The following is a 22,112-nucleotide window of genomic DNA, read 5'->3' as shown; positions in this document are numbered from 1 at the left end:
AATTTCTTTTGAAGTTTTTATGAGTTTCTTTATTTCTTATGGTTATTTTGACTTTGAGATGTTTTTATTCAGAATTATGAACTAATTCCCTAAATACCTGGAAAGATGAACTCTATGATGAATTCTATTATTTGATTTCTGTTTTACGTGATAAATATTTTATTCTTATTCTCAGTTATGTATGTTTATTCGTTGTTTTAATATTTTCGGGATATTAATTCATGTTTAATATGCTTAAATCAGAAGAGGAAAAGTCCTTGTTTAAGAGTAGATCTAGTATAATTGAGTAGAGTTGCATGCAATCCTAGAAATAGTACAACATAAATATATAGGATTAGAGTCAAATCTAATAAGGGAATCCACAAATCAATTAGAAAGAAATTTTAGTTAATCAACCTAGAGTTAGTTGCTCTTACTCTCGAAAGAGATTTTAGTATAATTTAGGGATTTCTACAGATCAAGATACCAAGTGAATAAATCGTTTAACTCAAATTTATAATAATAAATGAAGTCTAGGTGAATTCTGTCCTGAGTGTTGTCTCTCTCATTGGTTATTATTCAATTATTTTCCTGATTTATTCTCTGTTAAGTTCTTAGTTAAATTAGTTTAGTAATTTTAGTTTAAAACCCATCACTCTAAATTGTCAACTAAATAATAGAAAAACGGTAATTACTAATACTTTTAATCCTCGTGGATACAATATCTCTACTTACCATAGTTGTACTATTTATCGATAGGTGCACTTGCCTTTGTCATATTTTTAGTTAGTTTCATGATACATCAAGTTTTTGGCGCGCTGTTGCCAAGGAATAAAATATTAGGAACATTTGATTTTTATTACTTTAGCTATTTTTATTTTATTTTATTTTATTTTCATATTTTTGTTTTAGTTTAATTTTTACATCCTAATTTTTTATTTTGTTTTCTTCTGGCAGGTTCTTTTAGTTTATGACTAGAGAAAACCCATCGGGACCATTGCTTTTTGATAGTGAAATTGATAGTACTACTCGTAGAAATTGTAGAGAAGCAAGGCAGAGTCCACAAATATAGTAGACGAAAAAGAGGACAACAATATTACTAAGGAGATGGATGATAATTAGAATATTCAGCTACCTCCTACAAATCATGCCCATTGTACTATGTACAATTATGCCAAGCCTACTCTGATTGGGGCTAAATCGAGTACTGTGAGACCGAATATTGCTGCGAATAATTTTAAACTGAAGCCTAGCATACTTTAGATGGTACAACAATATGTTTAGTTCGATAGTTTGCAAGATGAAGACCCAAATACTCATTTGGTCAATTTCTTAGACATTTGTAACACTTTTAAAATTAATGGCGCCACTGATGACGTCATTCGCTTACAGTTGCTCCCATTCTCGTTGAGGAACAAAGAAACACAATGGTTAAACTCTTTACCACGAGGATCCATCACTACATGGGCTCAAATGACCGTGAAATTTTTGCTGAAGTACTTTCCACTAGCTAAAATAGCCAAGTTGAAGAATGATATCTCTTCTTTTGTTCAAGTCGATTTAGAGACTTTATATGATACATGGGAGAGCTACAAAGACCTATTGAGACGGTGCCCTCACCATGGGCTACCTTTATGGTTACAAGTTTAAACCTTCTACAACGGTTTGAATTCCTCAACTAGGCAATTAATTGATGCAGCAGCCGGTGGAACACTAAATAATAAAACACTCAATACAGTTTATGAGTTTATAGATGACACTGAATAATTATCAGTGGCAAGTCATGAGGACAAAGCTAATGAAAGTAGCCAGTGTTTTTAATCTAGATGCACTCACCATGTTATCAAACCAAGTAGAATTGCTAAATAAGAAAATTAATGGTTTATATTTTTCTATATAGGTGAATTCGGTGATGCAATACGATACAAATGGAAGTGGAATGAATAATCTAGAATGTTTACCCTTCGGTCCTAGCACAGAGAATGAGCAAGTCAATTATATGGGTAATAATTCTAAACCTCAAAATAACCCTCATAGTAATAACTATAATGCAGGTTAGAGGAACCATCTCAATTTCTCTTGGGGTGATCAAGGCAATCAAAGAATGCAACCACCTCCAGGCTTTTAACAACCTTATCAGCAAGAGAAAAATTGAACCTTGAAGAGATGTTGACAAAGTTTATCTCGGCGTTAGAAACTCGCTTTCAAAACACTGAGGCAGCACTGAAAAATCAGCAACCATCGATTCAAGGACTTGAAAATTAAATAGGTCAGCTTGCTAAACTAATTTCAGAAAAACTACAAGGTAGCTTGCCTAGCAACACTGAAACTAACCCAAATGAGTAGTTTCATGCAATTACTGTTTGAGACATGGAAGGGTTGGTTGAACCTAAATAAGAACTGATGCAAGAAATTATGGTGAACAATGATGAGGTTGAAGAAGGTAAGGGAAAGCAAAAGCCGGTTGTCAAGGAATACAAACCTCGAGTGCCATATCCTAACACGTCAAAGAAAGACCACACGAACGAACAATATGGTAAATTTCTTAAGCTTCTTAAAAAATTACACATTAACTTATTGTTTGTTGAAGCTCTTTCGCAGATGTCAAATTATGTCAAATTCTTAAAGGAGCTATTAATAAACAAGAAGAAGATAGATGATTCGTCGACTATGGAACTCAACGCAGTTTGCTTGACCATTCTCCAAAATAAAGTACCCAACAAACTAAAAGATCCAAGGAATTTTACTATTCCTTGTCTCATTGGTAGTTTGAATATTGATAATGCTTTGGCTGATTTAGGGGTCAGTATTAATGTCATGCCCTACAAAATGTTTCAACAACTTGGTCTTGGGAAACCTAAACACATTAAGATGAGTATTTAATTAGCGGATTGAACCATTAGACATCCTAAGGGTAATATTGAGGATGTGCTTATGTAAATTGATAAATTTTTATTCCCCGTTGATTTTATTATTTTAGACATGGATGTGGATAGTAAGGTACCTTTGATATTAGGTTGACCTTTTTTAGCCACTACTAGGATTATTATCGATGTTGGTACAGGTGAACTTGTGCTTCCTGTAGGTGACGAAAAGATTATTCTCCAAGTACGTGATTCTGTGAGAGTCTCTAATGATCGAGAGGCTCAACCTTCTTTGAAGGAAATCCCTCGTGAAAACGTATGGGAGCCATGTTTTGGTCAAGGTGACAAAAACAGAACAACTTATGAAGAGCGAATGGTGCAACTCGATTAATTAGATGAATGGCAAACACATGTCAAGGAGAAACCGAAAAAAACACGATGAAGAGCCAAAATAACGCCATGATAAGCATGTAAATAGAATAAGCCAATTTAAGGTTGGGGACAAAGTATTGCTAGACAAAACGGATCCACAAATCTCCCATTCAGAGCTCAAATCAAACGGATCGAACCCATTCACGGTACTGAACATCTTCCCATACAGTATAGGCAAGGTAACTCATTCTGAGTTCGACACATTTAAGGTAAACAGTACTCGACTCAAACCTTATCTTGGTAAAATAATTGATAACGAGAAAGAGGAGCTTCGGCTTTGCAAACCACCGTAACCGTGTGCATACAAGGTAAGTCGAGCTTAGACTCTAAATAAGCCCTTCTCGGGAGGCAACCCGAGTGTTTAACTTCTATTAATTATTTTAATTTTATTACATTCTAATTTAAAATTAAATTAATTAAAAAATATTTTTGACCCACATGGCATGAACACACGGGCATGTCCCAGACCGTATGTGTAACACCCCTAATCCGTATCCGTCGCTAGAATAGGATTATGGAGCATTAACGAATAAATCATAACTTAAAACATTCAATTCTAAACATTTCATAATTCATAACAATTCATTCAAACACATGCGTATTATCTCTTATTGAAGTCCTCAAGGTTTTAGAAACACTTTAAAAACAATTCGGGACTAATTTAAGAACATTGGAACCTTAAGGAAAAAGATAGAATTTTTCACACTGCATGGGTCATACGACCGTGTGCCTAGGTCGTGTAACTCACACGGATGAGACATACGCCCGTGACTCAGGCCATGTAGACATTCATAGTAGTGAGACATGGCCATGTCCTAGCCCGTGTCCATGCTCGTGTAACTCTCTAACTTGGGTCACACGGCCAAGCCACACGCCCGTGTGCCAGGCCATGTAACTCTCGAAATGGCCTCACACGCCTGTGTGCCAAGCCATGTGCTAGGCCGTGTAACTGCCTGACTTGCAACCCTTTTAAACCTACAGGGGACATTAATCCATGTTTTATATTTTCGGGATACTAATTCATGTTTAATGTGCTTAAATCAGATGAGGAAAAGTCACTGTTTAATAGTAGATCTAGCATAATTGAGTGGAGTTGCATGCAATCCTAGAAATAAGGCGACATAAATTTACCGGATTAGAGTCAAATCTAATAAGGAAATCCATAGATCGAGTTAATGCGATAATATGGTAATTTTAATTAATTAGAAAGAAATTTCAGTTAATCAACCTAGAGTAAGTTGCTCTTACTCTCGAAAAATATTTTAACATAATTTAGGATTTCTCCTGATCAAGATACCAATTGAATAAATCGTTTAATTCAGATTCATAATAATAGATTAAATCTAGGTGAATTCTTTCCTGGGTACTATCTCTCTCATTGGTTAATATTCAATTATTTTTCTGATTTATTCTCTGTTGAGTTCTTAGTTAAATTAGTTTAGTAATTTTAGTTTAAAACATCACTCTAAATTGTCGGCTAAATAATAGAAAAAAGGTAATTACTAATACTTTTAATCCTCGTGAATACGATATCTCTACTCACCATAGCTGTACTATTTATCGATAGGTGCACTTGCCTTTGTCGTATTTTTAGTTAGTTTCGTGATACATCAATATGATATGAGCGGGAGTTGTTACCATAGCACTTTCAGATTTGAATAAAAAATTTTCTTTTGTAAAAGTATTTATTTTGCATTAATGTTCTTTAAATCAAATTGGTGAAGTTTAGAAAAGTTTAATTAAAATTATAAATCATTTCGAGTCTTTGAAACATATACAAACATTACTAATTCGTAAAATGAGTATTCAAAGCTTCTTGACTTAAATCAAAGTCATACAGGTTGAGAAGAGTAGGAGTTTTTCTAAAACTTAAGATAATTTAAATAAAATTATAGAAATATTTTAAAATAAAATTTAAGGCTTTAAAATCATCTTAAAACCATTTATAAAATTTTCATGGGTGATTGGAGGTGTTCGGGGTCAAATATGAGCTCTAGGGAGCTTAAAATGACCAAAACAGTGTAAAGGCTTTGTCCAATAGGCTAGGTATCGGTATCTATACCCTAGGAATTGGTAACTAGGCCTAGAATTGTAGCATTTTGGCTATTTACTTGTTTTGGTCTGATACATATGGTAAGGGTATCAAATCCTGAACCTCTGAAACTAAAAATAAAGACCAAAAGACATTTGAAAACATCCCCACTCAACACCATATTGCATCAACAGGTCCTAGATCATTTTAAACACATTTAAATGACTCAAAGACTTCATTCATTCATGAAAACATATACAAAAATTTCAAGAAACAACTATAATTTATCATTCATCGAATTAAAGCCAAATCATACAAACTTGTTATTGAATGAAACTCATCCCATATACGTGTCATGCTACAGGAGACAAGTGAAACACCCCTATATCCGATCTGTTCGTTGGGTTCAGGAGTCAAAAATGAGTCAAATATCGATACCTTCTATATGGTATTGATACCTTGACTCGAGTATGATACCCCTACCTAGTATCAATACCAGTTTGAGCTTCAGTGTTTCGAATTTAATCATAAGTATCAATACCTTCCTCAAAGTACTGATACTATGCCCTTGGTATCGATACCAAAATATGGTTCGATGTTCTGAGTTTAAGAGAAAATTCATTTAAGGACAATTTTCATCTTACACTCTAACTTCCCATACTTATTACAATTAACCCAATATATATTAAATTTATTATCAAAAGTCATTACTCATTAACTTGTTTCTGGAACATATGATATTTTCTTAAAGGATCATGTGTAAATGTTGTTTATATCAACGTTTATAAAATCATCACAATCATTGAAGTTTTACAAATAAGTCCATTAGAGGATTCACATTTTACAAAAATAGTTTACTCTTTCTATATGCCGTCATTATGCCAACCTTTACCAATCAATTATCAATTAGGTCTCCCTTAATTTCTTTTATAACAATCACTCACTTAATATTTCAACAATTCATCTGAGCTTATTTTATGTATTAATAAATCTGTCATTTGCAACAATTTCTTAATGTTATAATTCTATTATTTTCCTCCTCCTCCTCATCCACCTTCTATCCATTCCACATCCTATATGTACATGTATTTATATAAAAACATTTGATTTTTAGTATGGCATGCTTATATGTAATATTAATTATTCTTTCACTATTTACACATATACTTTAACAAAGCTTTCTTATTGAGTAGTAATTACTAAATTATTTATACCTTGACCTACAAATTCGAAATTAAGATTTTTTTTTAAATTAGACTCTATGAAGTTTTTATCATAAAAATTCTAGAATTTCTACATAAAATAAATACAGTTTTGTTTCTAAATCTTCTTTTGTTCTATTGGTAAGCAGCTCTAACCCTTCTTCACTAAAATTTAATTATTTTTTAGTACAAGACTCGTATTATATTTCCGTTTGTTTCCATTGAAAATAGACGTCTCATCAAGATTTTAGTATCTTGTCTCACAAAAATTATTATATCTCACAATCTACAATTCAATTGCTTTCACCATTTCTTCTATGAAAAACTAGACTCGTTAATATTTAATTTCATAATTGATTCAACCTCTAACTCAGTTTCTATAATTTTTGGTGAATTTTCAAAGTCAAGTCACTGCTGCTATCCAGAAACTGTTTTAGTGTTAATGATTACTTTTTCATGGTTCTTTGCATTAACTTTCATTTAGACATACATAGTCATTACACTTTTTATTATTATTCAATTTAATCTTTAAAATTCACGTATCATTAATATAGAGTTTTATCATAACTTCTCTTATTTCAATTATAAATTTCACAACTTTACAATTTAATCCTTAGCATCATGAAAATTCATCATTTAATATAATTTCACTTTACTATCACTTTGTAATTTATCCTCTAACACCTAACACGTAATTTAATATTTTTTTCATAATACTTTATTTAAATAATAAAATTTTGTACACTTTACAGTTTAGTCCCCATTTTCACAAATGCAAGATAACTTGGAAATTTCATCACACCATCACTTTTGATGTAATCACTATATCATCACACTTCATTTATATTCTCTTTTCAACATTCCATTCCACATATCTTATTTTGTTTACTTTACAACTTAATCCTTTTTCTACTATTTCAATGTACTAATATAATTTCATTCATAATAGTTGCGCGTTCATAATTAATTCAACTATTTAACATTCTTTGTAGACTAAAATTATATAAACTAAAATCCTTAAAGTACATACCTTGTCTCTTGAATATCATCACTTTCTCCTCAACTTTCTTCACCTCCAACTTCAATTTTTTGTTTCCAAGATGGTATTCTAACTCTTTGGTATCTCTTCTTCACTTCCCCTTTGGGTAGCTATGAAAATTATCAAGGAATTTGTAAGAAAAGTGGGATTTCATGATAAGGACGAAATTGTAAGAAAGGAGAACTCCTCCCTTATTTATAATGGTGTCATGTTGAGTGAATCGAAAATGTAGAGAATTTTCTTCACACTTCCATGCAAATATCTTTTTAATATCTTAATTAAAATGTAAAAATATCTTATAATAATAAAACATTCAACCAATCATAATTTTACACTTTTCTTCCTTAATTATTACATCATATAATTATCTAATTTGTGTGATAACCATTTTACCCCTCATATTTTTTCAAAATTCCAATATCGAGTCATTATTCACTTTTGGTAAAATTGTTACTTAGTCCTTCATATTTCTCCACTTATTCAATTAGTTCCTGCACACCAATTTTATGTCATGAGAAATTGGGTTGTTTTCAATTTTGGTACTTCAATTTTTCTTATATTTATATTTCAACCCTTTAAATTTTGAATAATTGTATTTGAACCTCAAAACTTTTGACACCTTTACGATTTAATCCTTACTTTTATTTAGTATCCCGCAATATACTTCTCAATTTAATTTTCTTTAATACTCCTCAATATTCTATTTTATCATGTTTATATCATTTTCTCATTTTACCAGAAAATCAATTATACACTATTCAATTTATTACTACTTTTATAATATATCAATTTTAAGGGTGTTACAACAAGAACCAAGTATTAATATATGCTCTTTAACTTTTCAAATGTGATGAAGACTTTTGAAATGGATGTGAGCTCGAATAATGTTACGCCCTAAAATTTTCCAATGTTTCGTACAATATTGTTCTGATAATTTTATTAATATATCCGATGAGAAATTTATTTTTTATTGGATTTAACTATTTTTAGACTACTGAGAGATCATTAGAATGCAATTTGAGACATTTTTAAAGTTTTAGGCCCAATTAGGTATAAATGCGAGTCGTGGAATTCATAGCCCAACTAATGAATAAATGATATCTTCTCATCGATATTAAATGATAGATGAAAAGTAAACATGGCCATGGATCATTTGTCTTTATGATAAATGACTTGATTACTATTTGATAGTAATTAACTTTCCATAAAGGAAGATGTTAAGGGTTACCATGCGTAAAATAGGATCATATTGGGAGAACAGATTTATCTTAAAGAGATTAAGGATATCTTATGAAGGTAACACACTTATGACAAGGTCATTTGAGAGCACTTATTAAGTAGTTTTTGTAATGTAATTAGTGAGAGCTTAGTCACAATACTATAGTGGAATGACTTCGTGACTAAATAAGTATATAATTAATAGGCAAAAAGTTGGAACTTAAGTATAAATTATTTGAGCCCTAATTATTTATGTCCAATCGATCCATCCGCTAGCTCATTGAAACTAAAATTGAATTGTATGTAGAACCAAATGAATGGAAATGAAAAGTTAGAGAAATGGGTGCATTCACAAATGAATGTATTTCCTCACTAACTATAGAAATAACTTGAGAATTAATTTAAGGTTTTTGAATTATTATTTAATTAGCTATAATTAAATAATTAAAGTTCGAAAATGAAATTAAATTAATTAGTCATAATGAATCTATTAAATATATTTCTTCATAGATTATTTTACGATAAAGTTTTCATGAGTTTAATAGAACTAGAATTGGGTTGAGAAAATTATTTAATTGAGAAATTAGTTTAGTTAATTTAATTAATTAATATTTATTTTGAGAAATAGAAAACAAATATTGGGTTAGATTAAATTATAAAATGTTGGGTCAAAAATTCAAAAAGCACATGTAATTGAACTCAATACAGGAGATGCTCAAATCCTCTCATATTACATGATAGAGGCAGCAACCCTAGTATTATTGTCTAAGGTGTGCCTCCCCCCTCTATCCTAGTTGAACTAAGGGAGTGTTTTCTATTTAATAAATATTTTTTGTGTTATCCATATTTAATAAGAATTCTCCTATCTCTCCCTATAAATATATTACACTACTAACACATAAGTTCCATATATTGTTATTCTGCTCGAAAGTAGTAGAAATTTATTTTCTTAGAATAAATTCTATTTTTTTTGGAAATTACAATTTCTACGTGTTTTTATTGAGAGAATTACTTTCCTACTGAAAGTAATAAAATTTGTTTCTTGTTCTGTGTTTGAGTCGTGTTGCTCATGCCCACATTCAACACAATTCGGTGTACGAGAATAGCAGAAAAGGGGGTTTCATTGAAAGCTAGGAACGATAGAAATCCATCTTGCATAAAGTATAGATACTTTACGGTAAAACTTTATTGCTATAAATATAAAAAATCGACTCGGTTTTTAAAATTTTTAATTTATCCTTTGTAATTGAAAATCATTTTTAGTCAGATTTTTTCAATAATTGGTATCAGAGCCAACTTGTATCATGCTTATATATAATTTGATATCGAATTTTCTTTATTTTCATGTTTGGTTAATTTTGATAAGATATGATTTTTTTATTATATGCATTTTTTTATTATATATTTGAATGAAAATATTTAATTATTTTATTATATATGATGAAGTAATTTTGTCAAAGTTATAATTCCTAAAATTTAGATTGGGGGTAAATTTAGATTTTGTTAATTTTTGAGATATGTAATTAGATCGTGGGCTATCATCTCCACGTAGGTTCTAATTTAATATTTTAGAATATGTCATGTGGGCCAAAAACGAACTTATTTTTTGTAACCAATTTTTTTGACGAATCTTAGAGAACCAAGACACATCTAAAACTAATCAAGACGGCACAAACTTGACCCAGCCAACCTAAAAAAGATCTACAATGGGCCTACCGATGAAAGTTGACTACGACTGAAGGTGGTTGGATATCAACACCAATGGTCGACGGTGACTATGGCATCAACCGCGATTACAGTGGTGAACCGTGGTGGTGACGATGGTTCTGTAGTTGATCCCTTTGGTGATTTTCAAGTCTTTTGGATTTTGGTTCAAGTCTTTTGGATTTTGGGAAATCCAAAACTAGGATATTTTGCTTTCACCCAGAAGACCCAAAGAATATTTTAGGATAATAAATATAAATTTTTCATTATATATTTTTCTGGAATGGAATCATGAAAACTTTGGCTAGTTAGAGTCATTAATTTTATGCTTTTATGTGATAGCATGATGATATTTAAATTGACTAAAAAATATGTTAATGCATATTTATGATAATCATGATATATAGTTTAGGAAAAGAATGTCACATGTACTTGTCATGACATTTTAATCATTTATGATTAGAACCTAAAATAAAAAACCTTACATGTTTTCTAAAAGATTGAGTGGGAGAAGCCCTTAAATAAGACCTATGGCATCCATTAATGGTCTCTTATGATGGCATGGCAATTTGTCGGCCCTAAGGTAAGTATTGTCGTGTGGATTTCATTGAGGAGATTTCCTTAATAGAAATAACTACCCTATGATAGCATATGATAATTTGTTGGTCCTGAGGTAGGTATTATCATGTGGATTTCACTGAAGAAAGTTTTCTTTTTAAAAAGGACAACTAGTTAATACATGTTACTAGGTGAGATTGTCCTAAGATAATTCATTTGTGGTACATGTTATGATAGATGTTGAGTTGATGGTTATACACTCAAAATCATTTTAGTTAATTAACTTCCCACAAAGCTCTACATAATTTAGAATGATGGCCAAACGTGAAACAATTATTAGTACGTGTGAATATTTAAGGGATTAGGTTCACATATTAATTGGATGAAAATCCATATTCTTACTAGTTGATAAAGATTACCCCAAGGTAGGTGACTTAATTCAACAGGCGTTCGAATTATCATTAGGTATACAACTTTTGCAGTATGTAACATCATTCATAATAGTGGAATTCATAGCCCAACTAATGGGTAAATGATATCCTTTTATTGGCATTATATGATAGATGAAGACTAAACGTGGCCATAGATCATTTATCTTTGTTATAAATGACTTGATTACTATTTGATAATAATTGGCTTTTTATAAAAGAAGATGTAATAGTTACCATAAGATAAAATAGGACCATATTGTGAGAATGAATTTATTTCAAAAAGATTAAGGATATCCTATAAGATTAACACACTTATGACAACTTTATTGGCCGGGCACTTATTTAGTAGCTTTTATAATGGTCTGTAACTAGGGAGAGTTCACTCACAATACTATAATGAAATTATTTCTTAACTACATAAGTTTATATTTAATAGGCAAAAAGTCATAACTTAATTACAAATTATTTGAGCCCTAATTATATATGTCCAATCAGTTCCTTTGCTAGCTCGTTGAAACCAGAAATGAATTGAATGTAAAATCAAATGAATAGAAATGATGGAGTTAGAGAAATGGGTCATATTCACAATTAAATGTGTTTTCTCACTAAGTATAGAAATGAGTTGAGAATTAATTAAAGGTTTTAAAATTATTATTTAATTAATTATAATTAAATAATTGAAGTTCAAAAATAGAATTGAATTAATTAGTCATTATGAATCAATTTAATATGGAAATTAAATATATTTTCTAATAGATTATTTTATGGTAAAATTGTCATGACTTTAACGGAATTAGAATCTAGTTGAGAAAAGTATTTAATTGGGAAATTAATTTAGTAAATTTTAATTAATCAAATAAAAATATTTATTTTGGGAAACAAAAAACAAATATTTGGTTTATTTAAATTATAAATTGTTGAGTCAAAAATCCAAAAAGCACAAATAATTGAACTCAATACAATAGAGGCCCAAATCCTTCATATTACATGAGAGGGGCAGCAACCTTAGTGTTATTCTATAGGATGTGCCGCCCCCTCTCTCCTAGTTGGATTAGGTGAGTATTTTCTATTAAATAAATATTATTTGTATTATTCTTATTCAACTAGGATTCTCTTATCTTTCCATATAAATAGATGACACTAGTAAAACTATGTACACACAAGTTTCATATATTGTTATTCTGCCAAAAGGTAGTGAGAATTTATTTTCTTAGGATAAATTCTATTTTCTGGAAATTATAATTTCTACGGGTTTCTATTGAGAGAATTACTTTTCTACTACTAATAATAAAATTTATTTCTTGTTTTGTGTTTGGTTCGTGTTGCTTGAGCCCACACTCGGTGTAATTTGGGGTATGAGAACAACAGAAAAGGCAATCCGGTTGAAAGACAGGAACAACACAAATTCATTTTCCATAAAGCATAAGTACTTTACAGTAAAATTTTATTGCTATAAATATAAAAAATTGGTTCAATTTTCAAAAAAAAAATCTTCCTTTGTAACCGAAAATCATTTTCTTAACTAAAATTTTCCAACACATGATGCCTTTGGGCTTTGCACTTATATGCCTTGGTGTGATGTAGTTCTATGCTCTTAGGAGCATTCTTGGTGTAATGGTGGGTTACCGTGTGTCCAAGCCCATTTTACTAAAATTACATTGGGTGACAAGATTTATACAGATAACTACTTGACTATTGCAAATGAATAGGAAATCATTGAGATACGAACTTGAATGAAAGGTTAATGATTATATATGCCTTACTATGTTATATGTGTAACGAAAGTTGAAATTGTTGACATGCTTATATGTTTTCATGCTTAATTTGCCTTATGTGTTGTAGTTGTGATTGTTACTAACATTGTTTATGTTCTTATGGTATTTGGTATGCTCACCTCCAACAATATAACAACCCGATTTTCAATGGTGACGGAACAATGGTTTCGGGAACACAAATTTCTGTCGTGTTGACTCGTAAATATTATTTGTAGATTATTTATAGAGTCATTAGAGTCATATTAAAATTTTGGTTTAGAAATATTAATGATTAGATAGTTAATTAAAGAAAATAGACTAAATTGAAAAAGGTGCAAAACTTACAAATTAAAGCAAATTAGTGATGAAATGGTTTAGTTAATGTTTGAGGAGGGACTTAGGTAATAATTATACCCTAAATAATATAGTTGGATGGCATGTTAATAGAAAATAACAAAATAAGGTAATTATAACGGTAAAATTTTAAATTATTTGAAATTAAAACAAAACAAATTAGAAATTTAAGTTTCCTATTCATTTTCTTCATCATTTGGCCGAAATCACCATAGGTTATGCATGTGAGTTCAATTCTTACCTGTTTCTTGTAATTTTTATGTTTTTGAGATAGTTGCAACTAGGTCCAGCTATCTCATACCTTCGTTTTTGATTCTTTTAAAATTTTTGGAAGTTTCCATTGATGAATATTGAATTTTTTTTATGAATATTATGTATTTAGAGTCTTTATTATGCTATTTGATGAATTTGTAAATAGATTTTTGTTAAATCTCGATTTTAAGATCAAATTGTAGAAATGTCTAAATATTAGGGTTTGAAAGTGAATTTTAGGTTTATTATGGGTTTTTTGAGGGCCTATAATATTTTAATAAATTATTGATTTGAGAAAATTAGTTAATTTGATGAATTAACTAATTAAGGGATTAAATTGTAAAAACTATAAAAGTTTAGGGTAATTGTGTAAATTAAAAAATAAGAGGGTATTAATTGTAAATTGGATTTGAAATGAAATACATGCTAATAATTGAAGAATTTTACATTATAGATCAAGAATCCATAGATATTCGAGGAAAAGGCAAAATAGCAGAATAGTCCTTAAGCTTCTACAATTTCTACAATTCAATCCAAGTAAGTTCGTTATTTGCTTACTATTAATATTATTGAATATTTTTACTATCTCATTATTGGTTGAATATAGATTTTATTTAGTTATGTTTAACGAAATAGAAATCCGGTGATTATTCGGGCTTCTGCCTAGCAAGCTTTGTGCTGGTGATTAATCAGGCTATGTGCCTAGCAGTCTTTGTGCCGGTGATTATTCGGGCTATATGCCTAGCAGGCTTTGTGCCAATGATTATTCGGGCTATGTGCCTAGTAGGCTTTGTGCCGGTGCTTATTCGGTTTATGTGCCTAGCAGGCTGTGTGCCGGTGTATTGAAAACTTACATTAATTAGATAGTTTTCGGTTAATTATTAAAGGGAAACTTATATCGAACTTACTAAGCTTGTCGATGCTTATTAGTTTGATTTATTCTTGTAAGACCTTTGGAATCATTGCTTTGATTGGATCGACTCGGAAGCTCACACACTATCATCAACATCTCGGTAGTCATTTTGTTTCATACTAGTTGGTTTAAGTGGCATGTATTAGGAAAGGGTCTATAGTACTTGAATATTTTGTATGAATGTAAATATTAGAAGTAACTTGTTATGCTTGTTTCTAGTAAAGACAGTTGAACTTGTGTACTTAATTAGTAATCCTTTTAGAACATATATAAGTAGTTGTATAAGTCTTTTGGTGTCAAATGATGATGATTAAATTCTTTAAGTATGTTATGTGAATTAGCTTAGTTTTAAGTAGTTATGATGCTTAATTTTTATAAGTGTTTGACATGTTTGGAAATATGGTGAGATGGTACTTTGTTGTGAATGACATTTATGAAAGTAAATGCCAGTAATTGAATGGCATATTTTTCACCATTTGGTATATTTTGGTTAGCAAATTCAATGATATGTATTGTTGCAAATATTCTTAGAAGTTAGTTGATTATTTATGCCCAAATTGTGTGCATGGTTATACATGTTTATATTTTTTCATTTGAGGTGCCTAAGGGCATATTAGTTGTATGATCTTATACCTTGTTTGAATAGCTAGAATATGCATGATTTTGGTGCCTTGTTATGACTTGTATATATGTGCAATTTCGTTTGTAGGCATATACCAAGTTGGGTGAAAAAAATGGCTTGTAAAATAGCTTATTTTCGTTCATACGGGCAGAGACACGGACGTGTGTCTCAGTCGTGTGTGACACACGGCCAAACGACACGGTTGTGTGTCCCTTGTAGCTTTCAAAAGTTTGTAAGTTAGTCTGTTACACAGCCTAGCACACGACCTGACACACGGGCATGTGGTGTTATTTCAAAGGGTACACGGCATGGCACACAGGCGTGTGGCTTGGCCGTGTGACTCAAGTTAGTGAGTTACAAGGGCATGGACACTACCTGAGACACAGGCGTGTCTTTTGGCCATGTGACCCCTACAGCTTTGAAAATTTTCTTTGTTTCTTGAAAAGTATTCCGAGGTTCCGATTTAGTCCCGAATTGTTTCTAACGTGTTTTTAGGGCCTCAAGAGCCCGTATAGGGGACAATAAGTATGTTTTGGTTTGGATTTAATATGTTTATTGATATGATTTGAAATGTTTGAATTTATGTTCATTTGATTTGAAAACTTCAGTAATGCTTCGTAACCCTATTTCAGCAACGGATACGAGTTAGGGGTGTTATAAACAAGGTAAGTATAATGAATTCCATTTGAACTTACTAAACATTATTTGCTTACTCACTGTTGTTTTTACTCATAGATTGTTGATTCAGGGAGTCTTGAAGCCTAACTCAATCCGGGACATCACACCATCATCAAGACCTACAAGAGTATAAAAGTGACATATTTTTAGTTGTGGTATGTACTAGGTGTTTACATAAGAAAATATATTAATTTCATATTATTTGGTCCTTGTATTGAATGTTGCTTAAATTTAAGCTTGGGAGCTAAATATTTTAGTTCACTATCCTATTCTTATTTTGGTTAATCAATTATATGCATGGTTACTTTACTTTCAAGACTATTGGTTGTGATTTTTAAAGTGTTTTATAATGGTTTTTGCATATATTTGAGAGATTTCTAAGCATGTTATATGTACATCATGAATAGAGAGACTTTGGGAAAATTTTTTGAAATGTTTTGGGCATACTCAATGAGTCATGTCACAACCACAGAGTTGCGATGTCATGACTTCGATGCCTGACCTAGCTACTTTGCTTTCCTCACATCGCAACTTCATTACTCAGTCAATCATGTCGCAACATCGCGCCACTGTTACAACCCTGCACTATTTTAAGTTGTTTTGACTTGTGGGGCTCATTTTGGATTCTGGTCATCTCCAAATAAATTCTAAATGATTTTAAATTGTTTTTTAAAATTTCAAATTTTCTAAAACATATTTTAATTATCTTATAAAAATGTTTTAAACTTTTAATTATTAAATAAATCCAAGATTTCTTACTCATACATGCTTCAATGGCATCTCTCATCTATACCGGTCATTTGGAACAGGTGAGGTGTGTTACACGTAAACCACAATGAGTCTATGTGCAAGAAACAACTGCACATTAAGAATAAATGCTTAGAAAGTAAACAAGGAAAGAGTCAACTTATCTTGAAGTCTATGAGGTTTAATTCACCTTAAGGTTTTGCTCTTTCATTGCCAAATTACAATGTAGTTTGAATTTGTTATCATCATTGATAACTCTTGAAAAGAGTTATATTTGAGGCCTCTAGATGGAATTAATTATTTTTAATTAAGTAAATACATTTGCATTGATACGTGATATTCGTGACAGGTTTTAAAGATTTATGAAAGGATCATTCTTGAGACTAACTTATTATCACGATTAAGGTAAGTGTACCTATCGAACAGTAGTATAGTTCAGCAAGACTGGATTGTCGAACCCAAAGGAACTACGAGTACTAGTATTTACTTCCTTTTTATTATCTAGCCTAAAAATTAAGAGGTTTGGTTATCTAAACTAATTATTAACTGAGGATGCACAGAAAGAAAAGTTGGGAAAATACTTTTGGGGAAATTCGATTGATTAAGACAATACCTAAGGAAAACTCCACCCAGACTTCACTTCTTATTTGACTCTGAATCAGACGATTTATTCATTTGACTTGATCCGTAGAAATCCCTAACTTATATTATTATCTCTCTCAAGACTAATAACGTCTAACCCTAGGTTGAATAATTGAAATCTCTTTCCAATTAACACCCTAGAATTGTATTAACTCGATCTATGGATTCCCTTATTAGGTTTCACCCTAATCCGGTAAAATCTTATCACCCTATCTCTAGGCGTGCAATCAACTCTACTTAATTATGACAAATTTACTCTTAGACAGGGTCTATTCCTCCTCTGAATAAGAGCTTAACTTGAATCAATATCCTGGAATATCAAAACAAGAATTAAGAACACATAATTAAGAGCAAGTCAAATATTTATCATACAATTCAGATAATAATAACAAGATCTGTCTTAGGTTTCATTCCCCTTAGGTATTTAAGGGGTTTAGTTCATTCTTATGAAACAAACATCTCAAAAGCATAAAGATAACAAAACATAAGAAAACCCAAAACTCCTGAAGGAACTTCAAGGGAGATCTTTAGTCTTGATGATGAATCCGGCTTCTGAGATGGATCAATCGACTTTCTTTGAGTAATTCCTTGCTTCCTACTCTGCGTCCCCCTTCTAAGTGCCTCCTCAGGTGTTTAAATAGGCTTTAGAATGCCTAAGAGCCCCCAAAATTTGCCTTTTCTGAATTGGACTAAACTTGGGCTTGGCAGGGACACGCCTGTGTGCGATTACTTAAGGCCTTGGTCAAGGCTGTTAAATGGGCACGGGCGTGTGATCTACCCATGTAAATCATGCTTCGATCTTACCAAAGGGACACGCCCGTGTGAGAAAGTCCAAGTCGTGTTGATTTCCCACGTGGGTCCATTTTCTCTGTTTTCGGCCCGTTTCCCTCCCTTTTTACTCTCCTATGCTCTCCTAAGTATAAAACATGAAATTAAAGGATTAAGAGCATCGAATTCACCAAATCTAAGGAGAAACTATTCATAGATAGGCTAAGCATGGGATAAAAATATGTATAAATTACGGTTTATCATGCATTTTTAGGATAATTTTAGAACATTGCATAACAAAGCTTGGATTACACTATAATGGTCATTACTTGTTACTTTTGTCACTTGGGGAAAAAAGGTGTGGTTTTGTGTGAACACAGGTGTAGGAAGAAGATGAAGAAGGAAAATAAGGAAAATGAAAAATTTTCGTGGCAAATGGTAAGATTGATTGCCAACAAAATTGCCATGGCAATTCCGAGAAGATGACTTAGCACTCTAACCACGTCACTCTCAGCCAGTTGTGTGTATACCAGAAAAACCAAACTGCAAAGAGGAATGAAAAATGTGGGCTGAGGTGGAATGGATTTACCTAATAAAAGAATGAGAGTGAAAAAGAAAGAGGGAGATGAGCATTTGTGTAAGAAAAAAAATCGCTGATAGTTTTCCCTCTGCGCAGAGAAGAACTCTATTGGAAAATTCGAGAGAAAGAAAGGTAGCAACTAAGAGAGCATAGCACATGCGTGAAGAAAGGGGAAAGACATCTACCTTGGGTTTATGAGCAATCTGAAGATTAGAGAGGATCTAGAGTGTGGCGAGAAATTCATGCATTTCTGCTTTATTTTCCTGATTTTTGTGATTCAAACTTATTTGAGAATATTGATGAATGATTTTATTTTGATGTTAAATTTTCCACCCATGAACTAAATCCTTTCTATGTTGGAGTTATTTTGGGTGAATGTTTTATCACATTTAATGCCCATGATTAGAGATGGCCTATATCACTGTTTCATTCAATTTATGCTTATTTTAAATACAAGTGTGCAAGCTCTTGATTGTGTGTTGTGTTCTTAAGTATTTTTAATTCTGAAAAAGTTAAATATATTGGATCTTGAATTGTTTGGTGCAAGTGAATACTCGATAGAATATTCATGGGACTATAGACATAGATGTTGTGAGTTGTACAGAGAAGAACGTTCATTACGGTTATTAATCCAGAGTTCTGTAGACATACAATAACTTAGATTTCTAACTTAAGATCCAGCAATCAAAGGAGGTAGATCACAATAGTGATTCTCTAGGTATAGATTAGACAAATTTTTTGCCATGGCATTATTTTGATATGAACATTTCCCCTTAATAATTATAACCCTATTCATTCAGCAGCAGAAACACTTTTGCTTTCTCTATAATTTGCCATAGCATTTTATTTGCCATATCAATTCCTTTTTCTTTTTTCTTTTTTTTTCTTTGCATTTGACTTCATTATTTCATTATTCAACATCTTATTCAACTTGAGAATATTTCCTGCTATTCAGTATAGTCACTAGGATTATAATAACTTACTCAATTTCTTACCCAATTCCGATCCCTGTGGAGATGATACTTACTTATCACTTTATTACTTGAATGACATGTACACTTACACAATTGCATTAGTTATTTATACACAACAATCATAGTTTAGTTTTTAATTTTAAAATTTCATGACTCGTGTAGTGCATTAGCTATATTGATTATTAAATCATTCTTCTTTTCCTCATTTCCACATTGTTTCACAATTCAAATTTCACTTATAATTAACATAACATACGGTCTAGTCATTTTTTCCCATAAAATTTATTTGATGTTTCATATTTAGTTCATTATTCTCACACTTTACTTTTTTATTCAACTTATAGTATTTATCCCTTAGTAACAACTAATAGAAGAAGATTGAAGATTCATCCAAACACCAAAGAGCACGAAATGTTAAGTACCACAACACTAAGGGCACTGAAGTGCTAAGGTTAAGGGCTTCATACTCTGCACATGAATGCAAGGTCCAAAGGCTAATAGAATATGCACATAATATGTGCAAAAGCCAAAGGAAATAGAACTCTAAATAACATGAGATTGGATTAAGAGAGGACATGTAATCTTAGAGAGGAACTAAACCCAAAGAGGGCACAAGAACCATGACAAAACCATGCGATATTTCTTGTTTCTTGGAGGCCTTGAGATCACCGATGCCAACCATAACTACCACACTATAACAAGTATACCCTAAGAAAATGAAATTAAAACTTACTTGGCACTATAGTGAATAACGAGGTGCCACCCTCATAATTCTATTGGGACTTCATTAATCAAATTGAGAGCACTTATTCAAACTTTCTTGTGCTTTCTTTTTTTTTCTTGCTTGCTTCAATTATAAATTTTTAATGTCAGTACCTTAAAGAATTCTCTTTGAGATTCTTAGTTTTTGAGGGTTCAAGTTAACTTTGGCAAATTTGAAGTAAATTTTGTAATTGCTCGTTTTCAGTGAAATTGGAACAATGGTTTCAGGATCACAAATCTGAGTCAGAAAGAAAATTTATTTTAACATTATTGCATGGTCTGCATTATGATAGGAATGCTATATGAAAATTTTGATAAGAAATTTTTACCGATTACATGTTTAATTATGGAAAGGACCAAATTGCATAAAATGAAAAAGTTGATTTCTAGTAGCTATAAGTATCAAATAGCTATGGAATTTAAAACTTGAGGTCCTTATATGGTAATTAGACCATTAAAAGAAATTAGTAGATATTTATGATGATTCATCCATGGAAAATTAGAAAAAGAAAAGGACTAAATTGGAATTTGGAAATAAATAAAGATGATAATAGTCTAATATCATCTTATTTCATCATCTTCCCCAAATTAGTTTTATGGAAGCCCTAGCTTAGAGAAATAACTTCAAGCAAGCTTAATTGGGTAAGTAATCGTGTCCCGTTTTTAGTAATTTTTACATTTCCGATATCATAACAACCTAATCTATCTATTTTGGGGATCAATTTGCAAAGTTATCAAGGTATTAAAATTTTTACATGGATGCATATGCTGAAATTTTTAAATTTATGGTGGAAATTGAAAGGTTGTTAATAGATAAACAACTTTTGTAAAGTGAATTTTCATGAAATTATGATTTAGGGACTAAATTAAAAAATGTAAAATGCATGGAAAATTTCTAATTTTTTGTGAAATACATGGGCTGTAAATGTTATATGTAAAAATTGGTTAGGCTTGGAATAAGGATTAAATTGCATGAATTTTATTTTCTGAGCCTAGGAATAAAATCGTCATTTATTGAAAGTATAGGGGCAAAATGATAATTTTTCCTAGGATGTGAATTGAATTAAATTAAGTATGAAATGGATTAAATTGATGTTAAATTCATTTATATAGATCCGGAACCTAGTACTGAATTGGATCGAGGGAAACAGAAAGTGTTGGATCAGTAGATTCTCGAAACGAACAAGTAACGAGGTAAATTCGTGTAACTAAATTGTGTATATTTACATGTTTGAGTGAAATGTTGTATATATGAATGTTGAATTATGAATTTGGTATGTTTGAAAAATAAATTCATAATGCCGATAATGCCCGTTAATTATTAAATCTCGTTTGAATACATGAAATTCGATTAGATACCGGGCCCTTGTATTAATTGTGGTCTTTCATATGTTGCAGTGTAACAGCCTGATTTGGGCCTAATCAGAACAGTTGTTTCGGAACCACCATTATGAGGCCTGGGAAATTATTTTTAATATTATTTTATGTGTCATAGCATGCTTAGATAAGTGCATGAAAAATTTGGTGAGTTGATTTTAGTGTTTGTAAGCTTAATTGTGAAAAAGGACTAAATCGCATAAAGTGCAAAAGTCCTGTTTTATTAGCTA

The 22,112-nt window shown here is 31.2% G+C and overlaps 1 non-coding gene across 1 annotated transcript; it reads right to left on the bottom strand.

Moving 5' to 3' along the window:
• Positions 1-1,500: 1,500 nt before the first annotated feature.
• Positions 1,501-1,607, bottom strand: LOC121217483 (small nucleolar RNA R71). The gene has a single exon (XR_005913566.1). It is a non-coding gene; the product is annotated as a small nucleolar RNA R71 (small nucleolar RNA).
• Positions 1,608-22,112: the final 20,505 nt, after the last annotated feature.

This window comes from Gossypium hirsutum, chromosome A02 (genome assembly GCF_007990345.1).
Source record: "Gossypium hirsutum isolate 1008001.06 chromosome A02, Gossypium_hirsutum_v2.1, whole genome shotgun sequence".
Classification (NCBI taxonomy): domain Eukaryota; kingdom Viridiplantae; phylum Streptophyta; class Magnoliopsida; order Malvales; family Malvaceae; genus Gossypium; species Gossypium hirsutum.
This window is presented reverse-complemented; position numbering and strand designations above follow the sequence as displayed.